Source organism: Pinus tabuliformis, chromosome 7, assembly GCF_031772625.1.
Source record: "Pinus tabuliformis cultivar Carrire ecotype Pingquan chromosome 7, CPIR1, whole genome shotgun sequence".
Lineage (NCBI taxonomy): Eukaryota > Viridiplantae > Streptophyta > Pinopsida > Pinales > Pinaceae > Pinus > Pinus tabuliformis.
Genome location: NC_142293.1, coordinates 1,328,944,896 through 1,328,966,906, shown reverse-complemented (window position 1 = coordinate 1,328,966,906; position 22,011 = coordinate 1,328,944,896).

The window sequence follows — 22,011 nt, the reverse complement described above, 5'->3', positions numbered from 1 at the left end:
ACATGCAGATACACAGAAATAGGAATCAACTTCTCTTTATTATTCTTTGATCAAGGTTACAGACTCGACACCACCCTAAACACTCAACTGCAGGGTTCTGCGCACTCAGTTGCGGCCTCTACTAGGCCTATATGCACTCAGCTGCAGAGCCTCTTCCTACTCCTACAACCCAATACACTTAGACTCCTACTCTAAGCTCAAACCATTCGTACTCTTATCTCTATTTTTCTCCTTGTTAACTATCTTTACAACTTAGAGCCTCGCTCTATTTATACATTCCCATGGTCCATGGACCATGGGTAGGCTGACATGACTTTACATTACATTACAATACTTTAGGGCGGATAGCCCTATTTCTCATCCTATACTTTGCGCTCTGCGCCCGCAACTCGCAAAGTCTTACAAAACCTTTGACCAAAACTTGGGCTTTATGCCCCAAAACATGCTATGGGGGGATTCCATGCCCAACAGATGAGGTGAGGTGTTTCATGGGATTGGCAGGTTACTATATGAGGTTCATCAGGAACATCTCACATATCGCTTATCCTATCACATCATTGTAGAGGAAAGGTAAGAAGTTTGAATGGATAGATGAGTGTGAGGCTAGTTTTGGGCAGCTTAAGAAGTTGTTGACACATGCACTAGTGTTAAATATTACAGATCTAGACAAAGACTTTGTAGTATGCACAGACTCTTGCAAGAGATAAATTGGTGGAGTCCTTATGCAGGAAGGACATGTAGTATGCTATGATTCATGGAAACTGAATGAGCACAAGAAGAACTATCAACCCATGGTTTTGAGCTAGCAACAATCATACATGCATTGAAGATGTGGAGGCACTATCTTCTTGGTAGGAGGTTTGTATTGATGAGTGATCATAGTGGTTTGCGGTATCTATTTAACCAACCGAATCTCAATGAAAAGTAGGCTTGATGGTTGGCCATGATCAGTGAGTTTTATTTTGAGATCAGATACATCAAAGGAAAGAAAAATAGGGTCACAGATTCTCTTAGCAGGTGGATACAAGTATATCATATAGCAGCTATGAGCTCCTATGGGACATATCTAAAGGGTAGGATATTGCAGGCAGGTTAGTAGGATATCAGCTATATGGAGATTGTGCACATGTTGCAGTAGAATACATGTATAGGTACAGGTACAGGTACGAGTAGTAGTACAGGTATAATTGCATGTGAAAACGATGTGGACTATTGTCTTACAACAGATGGATTGGCCAGGTTTAGAGACAAGATATATGTGCCAGATAGCAATGATATCAAGAAGGTGATCTTGAGGGAGTCTCATGTGATACCATATTTAGGTCACCCAGACTATCAAAAGACATTGACTGCAATGAAGAAGTTTAAGTATTGTCCGAATTTGAAGAAGGAAGTAGTAGATTTTGTGGCTAAGTGCTTTGATTTTTAGCAGGTGAAGGCAGAGTGTAAGCACCTTGGTGAATTGTTATAGACAATTTTGATTCCAGAGTGGAAATGGGAGGTCATTTCCATTGAATTTATCACAGGTTCGTTGAGGACAGTGAGACAACATGATTCCATCATGGTCATTATGGATAGGTGTCGGCCGGATAAATCGTTCTTGCGGACAAGACCGATCTCCCTAGTATCAACAGATATCTAGCAACAAGCAAGAAAAGAAAGTTTACCTTTCTCTAAATATATTGCAATTCATTAATAAAAACTAAGAGGTGTTTTAGACCCTACCTTAAGTCCAAAACTAGTTTGTGGCAGCCATGCTTTGATCACCCAAAAGAGTTTCCTTTTGAGAACCTGCAATCACAAACAAGCACACATCAAATAACACCTGCATAGCTCATATAATAAATCATATTCATCATGGTGATCAAGGAATCCATGAAATAAACCATAAAACAAAGCTTATTGAGAAAAATAAACTTGATTGTATTAACTTTGAAAATAGAAGAACTTTACAACCTTTGGTGCCTTGATGTTGTACAAGCTCCTCCCAGGGTCCGAAATAGGAATCTCCTCTACTTTGACAAGCATCACACTCTTCCAAATGAGATCAACAAGGTATGTAATCTTTCCTCACAAAAGCTCAATTAGGAAGACTAAGTTCCAGCAGTGTTTCACCTCAAAAATCTTCAGCTTTCAACCTCCCAGGTAACCAGCCCAATGCTTCATTTTATATTGCAAAGGAAGGATGTTACAGGTCCACCTATGAAGGGATAGAGTCCTCCTTCAAAGGGATAAGCTCCTCACATCAAGGGGTTAGCTCCTTAAGGTATGGGATGCATGAACCTTAAAGGAGCGAATTTGCCACCTCAAGATTCCTTCTAGAAGCTTCCAGAAATGACTCAAAGTGAGTTTTTAAGAATGTACTTGCACCTTTTTTACTTTCACAGGGGTCCACACCCATTACACATATACGAAGCAGTCAGATACGTAGAGGACATGACCATTAGATGCGGGATTGCAAGTAATGCTAAGAGAAAGTGCGAAACCAGAGTTTTAGAGACTTTTAAGGGCTTTCTCTTATTTTCAAGGCTTGACATGAAGAACTGAGGTTTAAGACTTGCAAAGGAAGAAAGTACGAGTGGTGATAGACTCACACAGATTTTAGAATGTCATGGTGACAATATTTTGTGCAACAGATTGCCCCCTAAAGTGCGAAGTCTGTAATAGATGAGGATAGCAGTTGTCATCTAAGAAGAGTGAAGTACTTTATCATTTCAAAGATCTTCCTGTGGACACCCCAGTCGGAACCTGTAAAAACATTCAATAAAAAATATATAAATGTGAACATATCATTGCTGAGGTAGGCATTTCCATGCTCAGATCAAAATTGACTAGAAAACTAACTAAAATGCCTTGATACAGGAATGATTTTGTAATACATCACAAGTATAGACATATGTAGACACAGTATGGGCGCAACCATCTGTTTATGAATAGTCCATTGTATAATGAATAACAAAATTCCTCGCAACCTGGATGGTGGAAACTAGATCCAGGGTCTTGATTTCTGCTTCCTGAACTAGTACGATTCTATCCATGTGAATGAATGTGTCAAAGTCAAACATGGTAGAAACCACTTGATTACCAGTCAATGATGTGAACTGTTAACAAGTGTGAGAGAAACCACCAGTAATGTCAATGGCTCTCAAAGTACTCAATACAATCCATGAAATGTGAATAGATGAGTTGATGTCGAACATGTCATAGAATCCTTTGATCGAAGGTCAATGATGCAACCTATCATCGAAAGCGAGAAACCTGCCATTAGAGCATGCAGATTCCAAGGTACTAATGATTTCTAGATCATCTTTCTAGATAATGAGCTGAAGTCGATAGAAAGAGATCCGTCGTAGGTAAGCCCACAACACGAAATCATAGATCAAGTTTGAAGAAATATATTTGGCAAGGACTAACTCAAGGATGGTCAAGATGGATGATAGATATTTTGCAGATGAATGGTTCATTTGAACTGACCTCTTAAACACATAATGACACTACAGATGGTTTGGTGACAATTGACCCAAAGCTAATACCCAGAAACCAGCTGAAGACTTTAAATATGGTTTGATTAACTATAAGGCAAAGGATTCCCAACCCAGGTGAACAAAAGTGTCATGTTCAAGAGTGGTTGACTGCTTTTCTAAAACACAAAGTTAATAAACAGGTTCATTTTTCTCTCTTTTCCCCCACCATTTCTGGCAAGTACCTCTTTATTTTTGACAAGCTTAAGGAGGATAACATTTGATTGGTTATAAGCTCATCCTTCGGATGATTCCAACTTAGTTTAAAATTCGAAACCCTAAGAAGGAGTGGTCCATTCCTGTTTTAAAATTGAACAGGTCCTTTACTGTTAAATTTTAACGAGTCCAGTATAGGAAAAACTCGGTGTTTTTCAATTTTAGGCAGTTAGAAGAAAAACTTAAGAAAACTCCATGGATGTCCTTTTTCATAAATTTATGTCTCCCAAGCCCGAAAAAGTATAAAATAATACTTGAGAGAACCACTTGACCATTACGATCAAGGAGTACTTTTCATAATTAGTGTCCCTGATCCGAAAAAGTAAAAAAGAGATCAAAGACATGTCGTTTTATAACCAATATCGAACTTGAAACGACAAAAGCCCGGCAATCTTTTCATGTTTATACGGTCAGAAAAGAGCTGTAAGTGGACCGTCCTTTTAATTCTGTTTTAACGAGTTAAAAGGGGAAAAACTCGGCAATCTTTTCATATTTTACGAGTCAGAAAAGAGCTTAAAGAGGACTCCAATGTTTTTTCTTGAAAATGATCAATTTCCTCTGAAAAATCCAATATTCTGCACAAAAAGTCAAAACATTACTCATACCTGTTTAAAATAAATAAAAATTCATCAAAAAGTTACCTTTTTAAAGTAAAAAATAAATTAATTAAAAATTCATTTATTAAAAAAAGCTTATAAAAAGGGCTTTTGTAAATTCATTTTTACCGTTTGACTTCAGAGTGAGAAGAGAGAGCTTTTGGGTAAGAAACTTCCTGTGAATATTGTAGAAAATCCACCCATTGGAATCGAAAACATTCAGCTCCAGGTAATCCACATCATCCTTATCTTGCATTTCAACCATTTGCATTTCATTTTTAGGCTTCCATTTTGATTTTTGAGGGAAAATTTAGTTTAGAAATCCACTCGCGGGGGTCCACAAGTGCAACATGCAGACCCTACAGACCCCGAATTTTTTCTACAAAGGAAAGAGTCAGAGTTCTGCACCTGCTGCTTAGGATGAGTGCGGACCTACGCACTATCCCTAACTAGCGGGTGCGGACCCCGCGAAATAGGTTTTAAAACTTCAATTTTTTCCATTTCCGCCCAAGATTTTTTGAACTAAAATGTTTAAATATGTCTTTTGTGCAATGTAGGACATACAAAATGGTTATTTGGAGGGAAAGCGAGCATGAATATGTGGACCTAGCCACAATGAATCATCAACGCACATTGGATGCATTGAGAGCATGCAGACTATTTAAATTCTGGGCCATACTCGGCATGAGGGCCCAAGTAGACTTTTTGCAATGGCTGGTAGATAGGTGGAACATACAGGACCAGTGTTTAATTATTGGTGGCCACCGACTTGAAATCGAGCTAGAGGACATTTATTTCTTGACTGGTTTGCTCAAGGGAGGTGAACGATTATCTCTTTTTGGGACTAGGCCAGGTGGCCAGTCTGTCGATAGTCTTTGATTAGATTTTACAATGATCAAACAAAGGACAAAGGGATCGATATCAAAAATATCTCCCGTCCTGAACTTAAAATGATTGCATTTACTGTCACCAGACTCTACAGAAGCACAGTACTACATGTAGCTACCAGATCCCAAATGTGAATGGCAGTAGACTATTATCGAGGCACCATCTTCAACTAGTGTGAGGCTGTGTTGGTGAATGTAAAAGGCCAACTAACTAGAGCAAAGAACAGACAACTAAAAAACTTTGGATATGGTTTCCTAGTTGTGAGCTTTGGTCTAGAGAGGGTCCCGATGTTGGTCCTAATGCAGCTTTCCATTGAGGTTGGACTTCCCTGAGAGCCTAAGATAATGCGTTGGGTTGCATTTATGGCCCGTCATCCTGAGGAGGTTTCAGAGGTTGTTCGATTTCCGCCTGATTATTTTCATTGGTTGGAGAACCAAATTTTCGTGATTCAGGATTTTCCATATGCTGGGATGGATTATTGTGGTGACCTAGACATGACTCTTCCACTAGGAGAGCAGTGGAATGATTCAGGTAGAATCATTCTCAACATTTTCTAAGTTTTAACTATTTTTTTTTTTTTTTTTAAATCATCCAAAACTGATAATAAAAAGTTTCAAATGCAGATGTGGGTCCATGATGACCAACCGCTCTCTAGCCCTATGAGAGGAGACACCCAGCTGCAGTAGTACCGGCCCCATAGGACCAATCTACAGAGACCCTGACCGAATTGGAAAATCATCTAGAGCGTTTGACAGCAGATATTCCAGAGACTAGCATAGATGATATTCCACTTAGGTTACAGCGTTAAATGATTGGGGTCCTAGGAAGTTTTAGGAGGTTCCTTTGTAGGGTGGCCCAAGCAGTGGTTTCTTATCGTGATCATCACCAGTGATAGGATGATCACCTTTGTAGACTCATACGACATTTTTTTTTTTTTTTGTATTATCATTTTTGGCGATCATAAGGTGTTTTTCAAACTATGATCGAAGACAATGTATATTTGACACACTTCTATGCTATGCTATATCACTATTACTGGCTATCTTGTATAACATGTTATGGAATGCTTTTAAATTTACTGTTTGATTATTGCAAATGTCTATTTAACATTCGAGAAGCAATTGCATCTGCTAATGTATTTAAATATCTTGGAATATGCTAATATTCAATGTAGTCAAATTCACATTCCAAGAGACGAACTCTTAAGAATAATCTTAATAACACTAGATTTCTAATGGCATAAACTCTGTTAAGTTGTAATACAATGATTTTAGAATCTAACCTAACAATTAAACTCCGAATCCAAAATGATATGGATTCATATAATAACTCAATCACTGCACTATACTCTGCAATGTTATTCGTTGTTTGACCGAGGCTTACCCCATGCATAGATACCAACTCATCAGAGGGTGAATAGATAACCCAAGCTGCAGAAGAATTGTCCTGTGTACTATGACAAGCACCATCAACGAAACCAATGTATGTTTGAAGAGACGTCGACATCTGCAATATCAAGAGTAAAATCAAGATAAGAAGGAATAATGATAAAAACACTCTCTAGAATAGGCACACATTTATAATCTAAAACACACCAACTAGAAAGAAACTAATCTAACAAAAATCTCCACACCCTGATTTAAGCATAATATCTCTTCAGATAAAGACCATTTTTGGGTTTACCCAAAGAGACACTGTCAAAATCTACCAATTCATAGGCCCCTTTTGCCAGCCTTCGCTTAACAACATAAGGACCATGCCACATAAGTACAAATTTTCCAGCCCCTAGCTTATCGTTTGCTTGATCGTATAGTAAGACTAGGTCTCCTTCCAAAAAATTATGAGGTGTAACATTTCAATCGTACTGAGCTTTTATTCGTTTGGCATGAGTTTCGATTTCTAATGCAGCGTCATGTCGATTCTCATCTAGCTGAGCTAAGTACAACAAACGTTTCTCCTCTTCGGAAGTGGCTGGGAGTAATTCTATGGCTATTTGCAATGACGGAATTTCGCATTCAATGGGTAACACTGCTTCCAAACCGTAAACTAGTTGAAAAGGAGTGAAACCAGTTGATGTTTTTATTGAGGTTCGATATGACCAAAGTGCTCAAAATAACATGTTATGCCAATTCAACCTATGAATACCAATGATTCGTTGGATCATAGTGACTAGAACTTTATTGATGGCTTCAACCAGACCATTAGCCTGTGGGTAATATGGAGTAGAACTATCGTGATGCAGGCCAAGTTGATCTGTTAGTTTAGTCATCATGATGTTTCGAAAATGACTCCCATGATCAGTAATAATTGCTTGAGGAACACCGAATCTAGCAATTATATGATTGAAAATGAAAATTGCAGCAGTTTTTCGATCTGCCAAAAATGTAGGCATCACCTCGGCCCACTTAGTAAAATAATCTACCGCAAGGATGATATATGCATGCCCCCCGGCTGAGTGAGGGTTACATGTAATAAAGTTGATACCCCACTTTGCAAAAGGACTGACGACACTTATAGGGTGGAGAGGAGCAGGTGGAGCACGCATCTTACGATAAAAAATTTGAAAATTGTGACATTTCCGAACTGCATAGATACAATCTTTAAATAAAGATGGCCAAAAATAACCAGTGCACAATATCTTTTGGGTTGTGGCATACCCAGACATATGACCGCCACATGCCCCAGAGTGACAGTCATTAAGAACCTTTTCATCTTCTTCATGAGTTAAACAACGTCGGAAAACAAAATCTGCCCCACGACGATAGAGTGTATCACCAATAATATTGTATTGTTGGGATTGGAAAAGTATTTTCTGTCGCTGAGATCGTGAAATTTCAGGCCGAAAAGATTAGTTTTGGAGATAAACAATGATATCTCCATACCATGGATCAAGAGTACTAATAAGAAACAAGGATTCGTCCGCAATGGGCTCTTCTGCCACAGCTTCAGTATCAACACGTGGGAAATCACACATCAATTCCGCAAAAACCAAGGATTTCTTTGCCTTGGATTTTTCAAATTCCAAGTCAAATTCCTGCAGGTAACTACCCATTTTGAATACTTGCCCCCTAGCAATTGTTTGATCAAAATATAGATCATAGGGTTACAGTCAGAAATTACTGTAGTTTTGCGTAATAAGATGTAATGATGAAATCTTTGGACAGCTTGAACAACTGCCAAGGCCAATTTCTCCACATGCAAATATTTAAGCTCAGTCGGATTCAGAGTTTGACTAAGATAGTAAATCACATGTTCACTGTTGAATTCATCTTCCTGAACTAAAACTATCCCAATGGTGGAATGAGAAGTGGCAAGGTACAAGAAGTAATCCTGGTTGTAGTTGGGAGGATGCAATAACGGTGCATGGGTCTACGCATGTTTAAGTGCATCAAAATATTTATCAGCTATCTCATCCCAAAATAATGGAGTATTCTGTTTCAACAACCTGGTAAAACCCTTTGTTATCTCGACATAGTTAAGAATGAAACGACGTAAAAAGTTTTCTTTCCCTTGCAAACTTTGGAGTTGGTGAAGAGTCGAAGGAGGAGGCAATTTGACAATAGCTTCAACCTTCGAGGGATCGACACAAATGCTAGCTTTCGAAACAACAAATCCCAGTGAACGACCCATTTCTATACAGAAAACACATTTGTGTGGATTCAGCCTTATTCGATAATGCCTACATCTCATAAAGATTGCTTGTAAATGAGTGAGATGATCGGCTCTACGTAATGAATGGGCAGGTAAATCATCGAGATATGGCTGAACAATGTGCTTGATGTCATGAAATGCATAAGACATAGCCCTTTGAAAAGTTGCTCTGGCATTCTTCAATCCAAAAGGCAATTTGCAATAAGCAAACGTCCCACATGGACAAATGAAAGCCGTTTTTGGTTGATCAGCAGGGAGTATGTTGATTTGATTGTAACCGGAAAAACCATCCATAAAGGAGAATATTTCACTATCGGCACAATCATCAATGATTTAATTGATATAAGGGGTTGGATAATTGTCTTTAGGACAAGCTCGATTAATATCCCTATAATCGATACATATTCTTATCATTACTTGCTTTTTGTTAACAGGAACAATATTCGATACCCAATCCATTAAGGGAATTGGATAAATGAAACTTGCTCGAACTAATTTCTCAACTTCAGCTTTAATAGCAGCAGCTTTTCACGGATGTATCTAGTGCAAATGTTGCTGGACAGGTTTAGCATCCGGGTAACTTTTAATTTCATGGACAATAATTGATGGATCAATTCCTGGCATTTCTTCATATGACCAGGCAAACACGTCGCGAAATTCTTGAAATAGGGCTTTATAAGTTTGGAGTTCATTGTCCTTATAGGAAGCACCTATATGAATGTTTTCAATAATTTCGGGTTTAACTAAAATGTCAATAGGAACCATTCGAGAAATATTTCCCAAATTTAACTCAGAATCAGGATGTTGCAATGGATTCTGTGGTTCTTTGACATAATCGGCAGTAAAAATAGATGAAAAATCATTTTCAAAATGATCAAGCTCAGGTAAGAATGAAGATCGATGATGAAGATCTTCCCATGGTAAATCATCAACAAACAAAAGTTCACGAATCTGCTCATCAGTATGAACAGGATCAGAAAATGTTGTTGAATCTAAGGTTGATATTGAAAGTGATTCTCCATGGACCACATTCATTGGATCAATTTCGGTTGAACAAGGGTTAGAAAACGACTGTACAACATGATATGCAATTTCATAGGGACTCAAAGGCATCGCATCACCAAATGAATCCACCTTAGACTCAGAAGGTACGATCCAAGGATCATCAAAAGAAATAGTGTTTGATGAAATCATATGAATAGTTGCAGTAGTAGGCAATATGTTAGGAGGAGGAAAGGAAAAAGTTCCTAGTAAACCAGAATCTTTAATCAATCCTACCCTAACATCCTTTTAAGGGATAGTTGTTTTACTAACATGTTGGATACTTTCAGAAGAGGCTGGGTCGAGTGAAAAATAAGTCAGCTGGTTTATGGTTACGATATTTCCATTATGAGGAAACTTGATAAGCTGAAAGACCGATGAAACAACAACAGTCATAGCATAAGACCAACTATGACCCAAGAGAAGGTTGTAATCTAGAGGGGCATCAACCACTTCCACATCTAGATTTACAGTTTTGCCTTCAAACCCAATAGGTAAATCTTGTAAAATGCCAAAAGGATGGAACCCACGGCCATAAAAAGCCTTTAGAATCGTCAGGGATTGATTGAGTGTAGGAGAACCAAGCGATCTCCAACACTGGATCAACATAATACACATAGAAGCTCCCTCATCAATTATAGTCCTAAAGCAAGGTCTGTTTTTGACTAACACTGGAATCTGGAAAGCCATTTGATGAGGTAGGTGAGGTGTACTATTCTCTAAATCAAAGATTATAAGGTTCGAATCCTGAATATCAACAGCTCCTATAGCCGACAATAGTAATTTACGTTGTGCTGGACATGATTGCAGCACCTCCAAAGCCGACATTGCTAAAGGGGAAATAGCTAAGTCTTCAACAATGTTATAATTCTGAGCAGCTCTCGCATGTGGATTGAAAGCTTACTTCCGAAGTATACCTTTAGCAAGTGGCTTGATTACTAAGTTTGGGTTAGGTTTCTCGATCTGTAGCGGATTAGAACCAGAAGGAGTTGAAGTTGATGGGTTTGAATTAGAAGATTCTGCTTCTTTACCACCAACAGGACTTTTACTACCATAATCTTGCGATCACATCGTAATCTTGACATGAGACATCATCATTATGGGTTCTTCTGAGGCATTTAAGGAAGAACCAATCATCTTACTATCTTGACTAGGAAAAGGATCCTTCAAGACAACAGGCATTTAAGAACCTTTGACAATTTTCGCAACCTCAGCTTGATGTGGGCAGTCTCTTGTAAAATGCTCCTCGTCACAAATGAGACAAGGATAGCGAGGTTTACGTTTCTCATCAGTATATTTAGTTTTATCTAATTTACGTTTTGAGTTTTTTTTATTTTTCTTCTTCCCCTTCTTTTTACCACCGAATTTTGATTTGGCCACAGATGATTCTATGACATGAATATCGGCAGGAATTTCAGCGGAAGAGTCTCTTATCGCGGAATCTGGTAAAGTTATAATAGGAGAAGAATTCTTTGAAGATTTCTTCTTGCTTTTGGTACTAACTGAACCAATCATACCATCAGTGGCATGAGACCCTGAAGGAGCTATAGTTATTTGATTTTGTTTCAAAAGGTCGGGGATTTTTTCGTGTAAAGTACCCAACTGCGTATAAACGAGGTCAAGGTACTGAGCCTGAGCAATTACTTGCTCTTCAGTAACAACTCATGCCTTAGCTAAATCCTCAGTGATTTTAGGTAAGAATGATTTAACGAACCATTCCGCTAAAATTTGATCCGGAATAAAAACTTTCACTAAACGTCATCTACGTTGCCATTCATGAATATGATCTGAAATATATGTGGACGTTGACTGTTTTAATGAAGTTAATAATTTTGTGCCATTGTCATATCTAACAGGCAACTGAAAATGAGTTAAGAAAAAAGTGGCTAACTGACTAAAATTATAAAAAGAAGCTCGTGGTAACTCAATCTACCACTTGGTAGCAAGACCAATCAGAATGCGTTGAAAAAGACGTAAGCAAATTGAATCATCAATAATGGAATTAGATGCACACCAGAGGTGATAAGTCATCACATGGTTTGACAGATCCTCTCTTGATTTACCTTCAAACTTCGGGATATCACTGGGCAACTTATTCGGCATTGTCGGCCAAAATGGAAGATAGTTAATTGGATCGTTCGTAAGGCACGAAAAATTAGGCAAGTCCAAAGTTGCAATAAACGATAACTGACGGTTAGGGTCACAAAAACCTTGGGTCATAAGACCAGCCCTAGGAGGAGGATATCCAGGATAACTTGGAATTGGAATTGCATTTGGAATATTATATCCTCATGGAAAACTAGGATGAACTAGACCAAACTGGGGTTGTTGAGGTTGCTGATAAGTATATCCAGGGTACAGTTGATACTGGTAAACTGGCCTTTTCACAGCAGGACCGAATTGGTACTGTCCCTGGTACGATTGATAAGTGAATTGCGGTTGAATTGTGACAACCGTACTTGGACCAGGTTGTCCTACAGGCATCTGAACTAAAGTTTGAATTGTAGGTCCCGACTGAGATAAAGAGGCTTGAGGAGTTGATGTAGGGACAGTAGAAACCGGAGCCACCGATACTCCAAAAGTAGGTGGGGTAGATTGAATAGAAGCTACAGTAGTTGCAGTAGTTGTTTGAGGTGGAGTTCGAGGTGAACTAAGACCAGACTGATGAGCTACACCAGGTGCAGAAATCTGAATAGTAGGCTGGACAAGTTGTTGGGTTGAACCAAAAACCAAAGGTTGTCAAGATTGAGATGACAACTGCACATTAGGTTGCAAAATCTGTTGAGTTTGAGATGGATCCCACACCATGTTCATTCCGGGGTATGGACCCATAAAAGGTTGAAAATATGAAGGGCCATAACCAGGTTGAGCATAGGGCTGATAATTAAATGGTACATTTCCAGCTCCTTGTACAAATGATTGACCAGAAGGTGGTTGGAGACCTTGAGTTGGGTACTGACCTTGAGGTTGATAACCTTGAGGCACGTACTGGAACTAGGGTTGACCTTGAGGTAGATATTGATATTGGGGTGGACCTTGAGGTATGTACTAAGTCTAGGGTTGACCTTGAGGTATGTACTGTCCCGAAGGTATGTACTATCCTTGAGGTTTCCCCCCAGGCGGTAACTGACTACCTTGAGGTTGCCCCCCAAGCGGTAATTGAGTACCTTGAGGTTGCCCCCCAGGTGGTAACTGACTACCTTGAGGTTGCCCTCCAGGTAGTAACTGACTACCTTGAGGTTGCCCTCCAGGCAGTAACTAACTACCTTGAGGTTGTGGATTTGGAATAGTACCAGACATCATAAGAATTTCTTCTACGCTCAACGGTTGAGTTCCATTATTACTAGTTGATATCCCATGTTCAATGGGTTGAGGAGATGCTCCTGAAAAAGTACCAGTGAGTGACTGATACCCCAAAGGAACAGAAGGACCGCCATATAAAAATGTTTCTGGTGATTGGGAAAACATGGATGACTGTCTCGACATATTCAATGGAGGATAATAACCTCTGGGTGTTGGATGAAAAGGAATTCGAGGTGGTGAAAAACTAAGACCCAGATTTTCTAAAAAGTTGGTCAATGAGACGTACCAAGCGTCACTCCTAAATGGACTGTAGAAAATTGATTCACGCTCCCTAAGTTCTAAAGTTGGTTGATTTTCAGGGAGAGTTATATCTTCTTCCGGACTAACAAGTTCTTCAATAGAAATGAGTCTAGAAGGAAGATTTTGGGTAATGATACTTCCTACCCTGGGTGAACCAGGACCACTAGAAGTTGGAGAAGCAAATCCTGAAGATGGAGTAGCAGCAGGTTCAGTTTCAGGCTCAAAAATTTCAGGTTCTTCAGCTAATTCACTAGTAGAAGAAAAACTACTAGTAACTTCGTAAAATGAAATTGGTTTGGAAATATACTCTGTTGCTTGAACTTGATAATCGGGATGAACAATTAAAGAAGACTCTCCGGCTTCCAATGACCAAACTCTACTGTCACTAGGTGATACAAGAGCTCGTAGCCCTTCAAGCTGGCTTGGTGTATACTTGGGAGGTTGTCTCTGAAGTCTACAGGATTGTCTCGGTAATTTAGCCACGATTAAATATTTAATTACTTCACACGCAAACAAAGAAAATCTCAATAAAACCACCTAAAGTCTCTAAAGAACCAAACAATTGAATCACATGCCTAAAAAATCTAAGAGTTCAAACCACACACAAACAGTAACTTTCCATACTAAAAACACTAGTTGGTGATGCAATCCAACATCGTAGAATTCAATACAAAAAGGGCGGTTGGAACAGTTACCCCGACAACCTCCTTAATGAAACAGACTGGCACAATTTTCTTCACAAAACTGTCTCAAGTGAAGAGAACCCCACAGAGAGTCCAAGTGATTCTAGTCGACATTTGTTCCAGGTATAGTGAGACCCATCCTTCACTGTCACCTTAGGAAAGAATCTTAATATTATGGTCACTAAGGATACCAACAGTAACAAATACAACTGGGGGAACAGTCTACGATCTGATATACGTTCAAGGGTAGAGTAACAAAGCTCAATCCCCTTGAAGGCTCCTCGACATAATCAATCTGAGTTTTACCAACAAGTGACCCCAGGCTCCTCGACAATGGTTAATCGAATTTTTACCATTTTTAATACACGCAAATCTTCTATATTTCCCAATGAGATAGACTTGATTGTCTCAAAGGTTCGGACATGATCTCGTGATTGACTCCTTTAAGAGGAGCTTCCCAGATTATATCAATTACAATTGCATTTATTTCCTACCGCAAGATATAGCTACTTGTTTGTTTTCACTATCTTGGAGAGTTAATTACTCCCTACTCCAAGATACCAGCCTAAGCTATATTGGTGATAAGAGCCTTAGACAAAAAAATGCTAGATCAATTTTAATTTAAGCGTTATTTTTATAGGTTGTTTCTTAAGTCAATAGGTATGGAGATGAAACTTTGATGGTGTGAAGGCTCGACTGCAAAAACACTAAAAAATGCACCTAAGATGATAAATAATCCTTTTTCCTTCAATGAATTTCTAGCTAAAAGAAAGAGTTGAGAATGCAATTCTTTGAAAAACAAATATTTCTTTCAACATGTAAATGAAAAGAAAATATTTTTTGTCTTTTTCAATAAACTCAAAATGAGACTACTAATTATGCTCACAAAAAATCCCTTTCTTTTTCAACACTCCAAAACTACAAAAAACAAATTCTTTCAAAAGAGATTGTACAATTTCTAGAAAAAAACTCAAAACTATAAAAAACTAATTTTGAGATCTAAAAACTTCTAAAAACCTAATTGAAATAAAAGCTTTAAATCTTTTTGGGGACGTTTTACTTAGTTATTCAGTAAACTAAGGATTAATTCATTCAGAATAACAAATCAATCAGAAAACACCTAGCTATGTTTTCTTTTATAAAAATGAAATTCAAAACTTACAAGCAAGTTCGTTCAAAGCTTTGCAAAGAGAAAACGAAATCTATTTCTCAGCAAGGGCAAATTTCACAAATCATTCAAACTCATCAAGAAGACTAAAAAGACTAGGGTAATCTAAGGTTTCTTAGGCTTATATCTCTGAGTCACTACAAAGACCAAGCGAAAATCAATCCAGGCACGCAAAACTTCTAGAAAATCACCTAAAACAAAAATGCCAATGGAACTCACTCATAAGAGATTCTTGACAGAAAACATGCAGATCTGGGTAGACAATAAAAGTCGTAAATAAAAACTAAACTTAACTGGACGAAAATATTTTAGGTTTTTCAAACATTTTAACAGGGTCCACAGGCTTCCAGTAGAACCAGATGCGGTACCACTCTGTGTACTAATTGAAAAATGCGAAGAGGTCTGCATTGTCTATAAAAGGAAAGTGCGGTTCCTTGTAAACTTCGGAAAAAACAAAAAAATTCAAGATCCTAAAAACTACCCAATCCCATACACATCAATCAAAAACCAGAAACAAGAACAATTTTCTCAAGTCAAAGAAAAAGGAAAAGCAAAAAACCAAATTCAGTTCCCCAGTGGAGTCGCCAATTTTTCAGCCGGATAAATCATTCTTGCAGACAAGACCGATCTCCCTAGTATCAACAGATATCTAGCAACAAGAAGGACAAGCAAGTTTACCTTTCTCTAAATATATTTTGATTCATTAATAAAAACTAAGAGGTGTTTTGACCCTACCTTAAGTCCAACACTAGTTTGTGGCATCCATGCTTCGATCACCCGAAAGAGTTTCCTTTTGAGAACCTGAAATCACAAACAGGCACACATCAAATAACACCTGCATAGCTAATATAATAAATCATATTCATCATGGTGATCAAGGAATCCATGAAATAAAGCATAAAACACAGCTTATTGACAAAAATAAACTGGATTGTATTAACTTTGAAAATAGAAGAACTTTACAACCTTTGGTGCCTTGATGTTGTACAAGCTCCTCCCAGGGTCTGAAACAGGAATCTCCTCTACTTTGACAAGCCTCACACTCTTCCAAATGAGATCAACAAGGTATGTAATCTTTCCTCACAAAAGCTCAATTAGGAAGACTAAGTTCCAGCAGCATTTCACCTCAAAAATATTCAACTTTCAACCTCCCAAGTAACCAGCCCAATGCTTCATTTTATAGTGCAAAGGAAGGAGGTTACAGGTCCACCTATGAAGGGATAGAGTCCTCCTTCAAAGGGATAAGCTCCTCACATCAAGGGGTTAGCTCCTTAAGGTATGGGATGCATGAACCTTAAAGGAGAGAACTTGCCACCTCAAGATTCCTTCTAGAAGCTTCCAGAAATGACTCAAAGTGAGTTTTTAAGAATGTACTTGTGCCTTTTTGACTTTTACAGGGGTCCGCACCCATTACATAGATAAAGAGCGGTCAGATACGCAGAGAACATGACCATTAGATGTGGGACCGTAGGTGATGCTAAGAGAAAGTACGGAACCAGAGTTTTAAAGACTTTTAAGGGCTTTCTCTTATTTTGAAGACTTGACATGAAGAACTAAGGTTTAAGACTTGCAAAGGAGGAAAGTATGAGTGGTGATAGACTCACACAGATTTCAGAATGTCATGGTGACAATATTTTGTGCAACAATAGGTTGAAAAAGGTACTTCATTCCAGTTAAGTCTACATTCTCAGCAAGTGGTGTAGCACGAGTCTTCATCAGCTATGTGGTCAAATTGTATGGAGTTTTGAAAGGAGTTATTTGCAGGTTTGGGCACATAGGTTTCCTTCAGTACAACTTATCATCCAAATACAAATGGACAGACAGAGATGGTCAACAAGATATTGGAGGACATGTTGAGGATGTATGTGATCCATCAACAATGGAATTCACAAGAGTGCCTTCCACTGGTAGAGTTTGCTTACAACAATGGGTACCAAGATTCACTCAGGATGAGCCCATTTGAGGCATTGCATGGGTGGAGTTTCAATACTCCCATCATTTGGAGTGATGTGGTTAACAGGGTGTTGATTGGACTGGACATGTTGGAAGAAATGGAATAGGAAATGCAGGTAATCAAGAAGAATTTGAAAGCAAAATAGTATAGGTAGAAGATATAAGCAGATCAAAATAGGTTGTTCAAGGATTTCTAGGTTGGGGAACAGGTGTACTTCCGTATCAAACTGAATAAGAGCTCCTTGTGGATTGGATCATGCGCCAAGCTGGCACCCCAGTTTTGTGGACCTTTCAGGATTATTGAGAGGATCAGACCAGTAGCCTATCGACTTGCACTGCCTCTGATAGTGAAAGTCCATGATGTTTTCCATTTTTCATTGTGTAAGAAGTATGTTAAAGATGTTGGTCATGTGATTTACTCGTCTGTATTGCAGGTGGAGCCAAATGGAGAATTCCAGCTTGAGCCTTAGTGTATATTGGAGAAAAAGGTTCTCATGCTCCGAAACAAACAGATCAAGTAGGTTAAAGTGCAGTGGAAGCACTTTGGTCTTGATGAAGCTACATGGGAGATGGTGGATCATATGCGGGCTATGTATCCTTCCTTACTCTCTGGTTGAGCAGATGTTTTGGTATATGTCTTGGTACATGTTTTAGTGATGTTTGGTATATGTACATATGTGTATGGATGTAAATACCACCATGAGATATGTTATAAAGCTCCAATAAGTGGTATGGGTGTCATGTCATTATGGTTGTCATGTTGTTATGTTGTCATGTTGGTTTTCCTTTCAGCAGGGTGATCATTGTAAATATTTTATCGAGCTATGTTATAAATATCCATGGGAAGTATGTCTTCTTTTCAACAGTTTTGCTGAGGTATAGGTGTGGTTGAACACTGAGGACGGTGTCCCCCAAGGGGGAGGGTTCTATAACAACCCTAGTGAAAATTCCATGTAATAAAAGTTAATAGGGGAAAACTAATAACCATGGTTGATGGGACACTTATTCCAAGATGATTATTGGGCAGAACATCCTAACGTGGGTGTTTATTTAGTTTATTATGGCTAAGGCTTTGGAAAGGAAAAATGGCATTTTTGGCACATTTATTTATGAAAATAATGGAAATTAGGAGAAAAGGAAGGTGAAAGGTCACCGATTGCATGTGAGGAGGAAAATGAAGGAAAATAATAGACAATGAAGAAAATAGAGGCCTAATTGATAAAAAGGATTTTGACGATTAGTTGGTACCTTTTGTCAGTTCAGTTTTGGAGCTCTCTCATTATTCTCTCACTCTCTCACACTTTTGGACACTTAGAGTTTTCTTGGAGCACTTTGGCATTGGATCAATAAAGGCAAAAAAGATAAGAGGAAGGAAGGAGAAAGCAAGGAAGATGAGGATCAAGCAGCTATAGAAGGATTCTTTTCAAATATCAATTTGCATGTGTGTTTTCCTTGCTATATTTGGCATGCATTCTATGGCATGTGGTTCTTGGTATTATGACATGGGTTCTTCCATGTGTGATAGTGTGTTCAGTCGAGCCTTTCCATTTCCAGATAGCCATGGTGTGATGGGGTTCTCATGTTTTGTTTGAGCTAGATTACCAGATGGATTCAAAGTTGAGTGAGGTTGATCTCTGAATGATAAAACACATGGCCTAGTAACACCTGAACCGGACTGTGGGTTGTGGTAAAGCCAGATCTTGTGTTGCCTCGGTGGGCCTAGGAATCCTCGACTAGTGAATGGCGGGATATATGATAAAACCTAGAGGTGGTATTCCTTGATTAGGCTTAGGAATCCTTTCTTGTGAATGGAGGGATATATGGTAAATCCTAGGGTGTGGTGTCTCAGTTTAGGGCCTAGTGATCCCTGGATTGTACTGTGGATTATGGTAAAGCCTGAGAGACTAGGAGATAGAAAAATTCCTCACGATGTAGGTGGATAAATCCGGTGGCACCCATGCTTGTTTCTGCCTAGTGATCTGGTGGAGATCATGGTAAAGCATGTTATTACATGTTTATTGTGTTGTCCTAGAGATCCAGTGTGGATTACAGTAAATCTTGGTTTCTATTGATGAGGGTGAGGTGGTTTAGCCTTGAGTTGCAATGGTTGGTTCTTTTGGTTTGAGTCCCACATTCATGCTTAGAATATGGCATGGAGGTGAATGGCTGTAGAGATAATTGGCTCAATCATTCTTTGGTCGAGTGGAACATAGTAGTCCCATCTCGAGTTGGCTTTTGCATTCGTTAATAAGAAGTTCTTTCCTTGATACCTTATGTCTAAATGTAGTGGTTTATATGTGGATTCTATGGTTGATGTATCCTTGATATTTCGGTTTTTATTATGCTAGTTATAAGAATGTATTATGATAGTGATGATGTATGGCTCTTCTCATGTTTTGATTTGTAAATTAATGAACAATGTATCTATGACCTCATAGATGATAGTGCAACTAGTGGTATAAGGGATAAATTCTTCTTAGTGATTCTCATATAAGTATGAGACCCCTATGCTCAGATATGTTGTTTACTCTTGTACATTACATATTTGTGATATGTTTGACAAAATTCCTGTCATGGTTAGTAGGGGTCGAGTCAATCCCTTATTCAAGTAATTTCATTTTTATCATCACTACACTATTATCTTTCTATTCCGAATGTTTCATTTAGTTTTGGGAAGTGACCTAGGCTCTCGGCCTGAAAAAGTGGCTCAAATCATGGGGATGTAGGCACAACACTGGGCAAAAAAGTCCCTGGAAGTTGGCATACCATGTTGTGAGAGCATCCAGAGCACTCTGGATGCATCCGTGGCCATATCAAGGGAGAGTCAGGGGGTTAAATGGCATAAAAGCTTAGACGGGCCCAGGGGCTGGTTACCTAAGAGGTTGGGATGGTTCCTGGGAGTCTTATTGCTGATGTGGAAGGTTTGTATGGTGTGTTTTTGTTGGTTCCACTTCCTTAAGGTGAATTAGGAGGTTGAAACATATCATAGTAACTTCTCGTCACATGTTTACTCCAGTTGGTTGGTTACTTGGGTAGATGTGGGAGGAGGGTGTTACAGGAGGATTGCTTGAATTTCATAGAGAAGTTATTATTGTTGCCTCAATTCATTGTCTGATCCAATAGAAGGTACTTTCTACACTTTTAGCACCAACTCTAGTCCAGTCAGTAGATGTTTTTATGAGGCTACTACCATATCAACATCCTTTTCCATTTTATCTCACGATTGGATATTGATGCTGATTTGGACCTTGTCATTTTAAGATGTTATACAATCCTTCATGGGGAGAGTTTCAAGCACATCTAGATATTTGGCAGTCTAGTCACATATGTTATTTATAATTGTGGTGGCTTGTTTAAGCATAACTATCTTCTCTTTAGATTTTGATTGTATGTTTTGGAATGTTGCCACAATCTTATGAAATTTAATCATCTCTTCATAGACTAATGCCATAACATCTTCTAATGTTGCTACCTATTCTTGAATGGAAGTTTGCAACTCTTTTCCGCTTGAATGGGCTAGGAGAAAACTTGGTTCTCCTCTTATTCCTGAGAAACTCTTTATTCATAAGGATGAAGCTTGGCTTGTAATTCAGAAACCCATCTGTTTATTCTGCACACATTTAACTCTGTTGCGGTTATAAAGGCCATCCCATCTGAAGAAATCATCTTGGGATTCATTTAGTGTCTAGGAAAATTTAATTCTCTGTAATCACTAATACAGGCTTGGCTAGGTTCTATGCATAAAATTTACTCCTTTCTTGCATAATATTATACTGGATTTGATTGAAATTCAATCTAATGATATCCAATACTTCTTCTTCCTCCTAATCTAAAATTTCTAACTCTTTGTGTGGAAGATGCCAACTAGTAATTGGGGTGGAGGGAGGAATGTCTAAGGGAGATAAATTAGTCTACATCTTATACCTTTGACCCTGTTGATAGTCTGTTGTGTTTCCTTATTACTCGTTAAGGCACTCTAGTTCAAATTTCTTAGTAAATGTTGAGATTGCAACAAGATGATGGAGCTTAGTGAAAAGAGTCGCCTTCACTAAGTGGGCCCACAGGCAAATTATGGCGCAAGTTCTATTTTTTATCACAGTGTGGATGATCACAGTGTGGGTGATCACAGTGTGAGTGACCACAATGTGGGTGACCAAAGTGTGGGTGACCACAGTGTGGGTGATCAAAGTCTATTTTTAGACTGGCTGTCAAAAATAGAAAAGTCAAATATTATTGTCTCATAATAATATTTGGACTATAACTTGATCTTATTCTCTTGAAGCACTTCAGTTTGAGCTACAGATGTGGCCCATGTAGCTATCAGAAGGAAGTACGCTTTTCGTATGAGTCAGTTGAGTTGTTGCATGCATGAATTCAGTTAGAACTCAATTAGTTGAGTTTGGTGGAGTTGATTGTGGAGTTGATGGAGTTGTGTTCAGTTTGACTTGGTTAAACTAGTTGTAGTTAGTCTAACTGCAAATAGACTAACGATGAGTTGTTAAACTAATTATTAACTCATAATACAACTATAGAATACATCAGTTAACTCAGTTGCATGTCAGTGCATGTTCAGTTCAACAGGGACAGGTGTTAGAGAATCAGATTGCTATCAGTTGTGACTATAGTTGTGCATCAGATCTCGCACAATCAAGGGATTGAGTATGCCAATGAGTTTGCTCATGTATTTACCT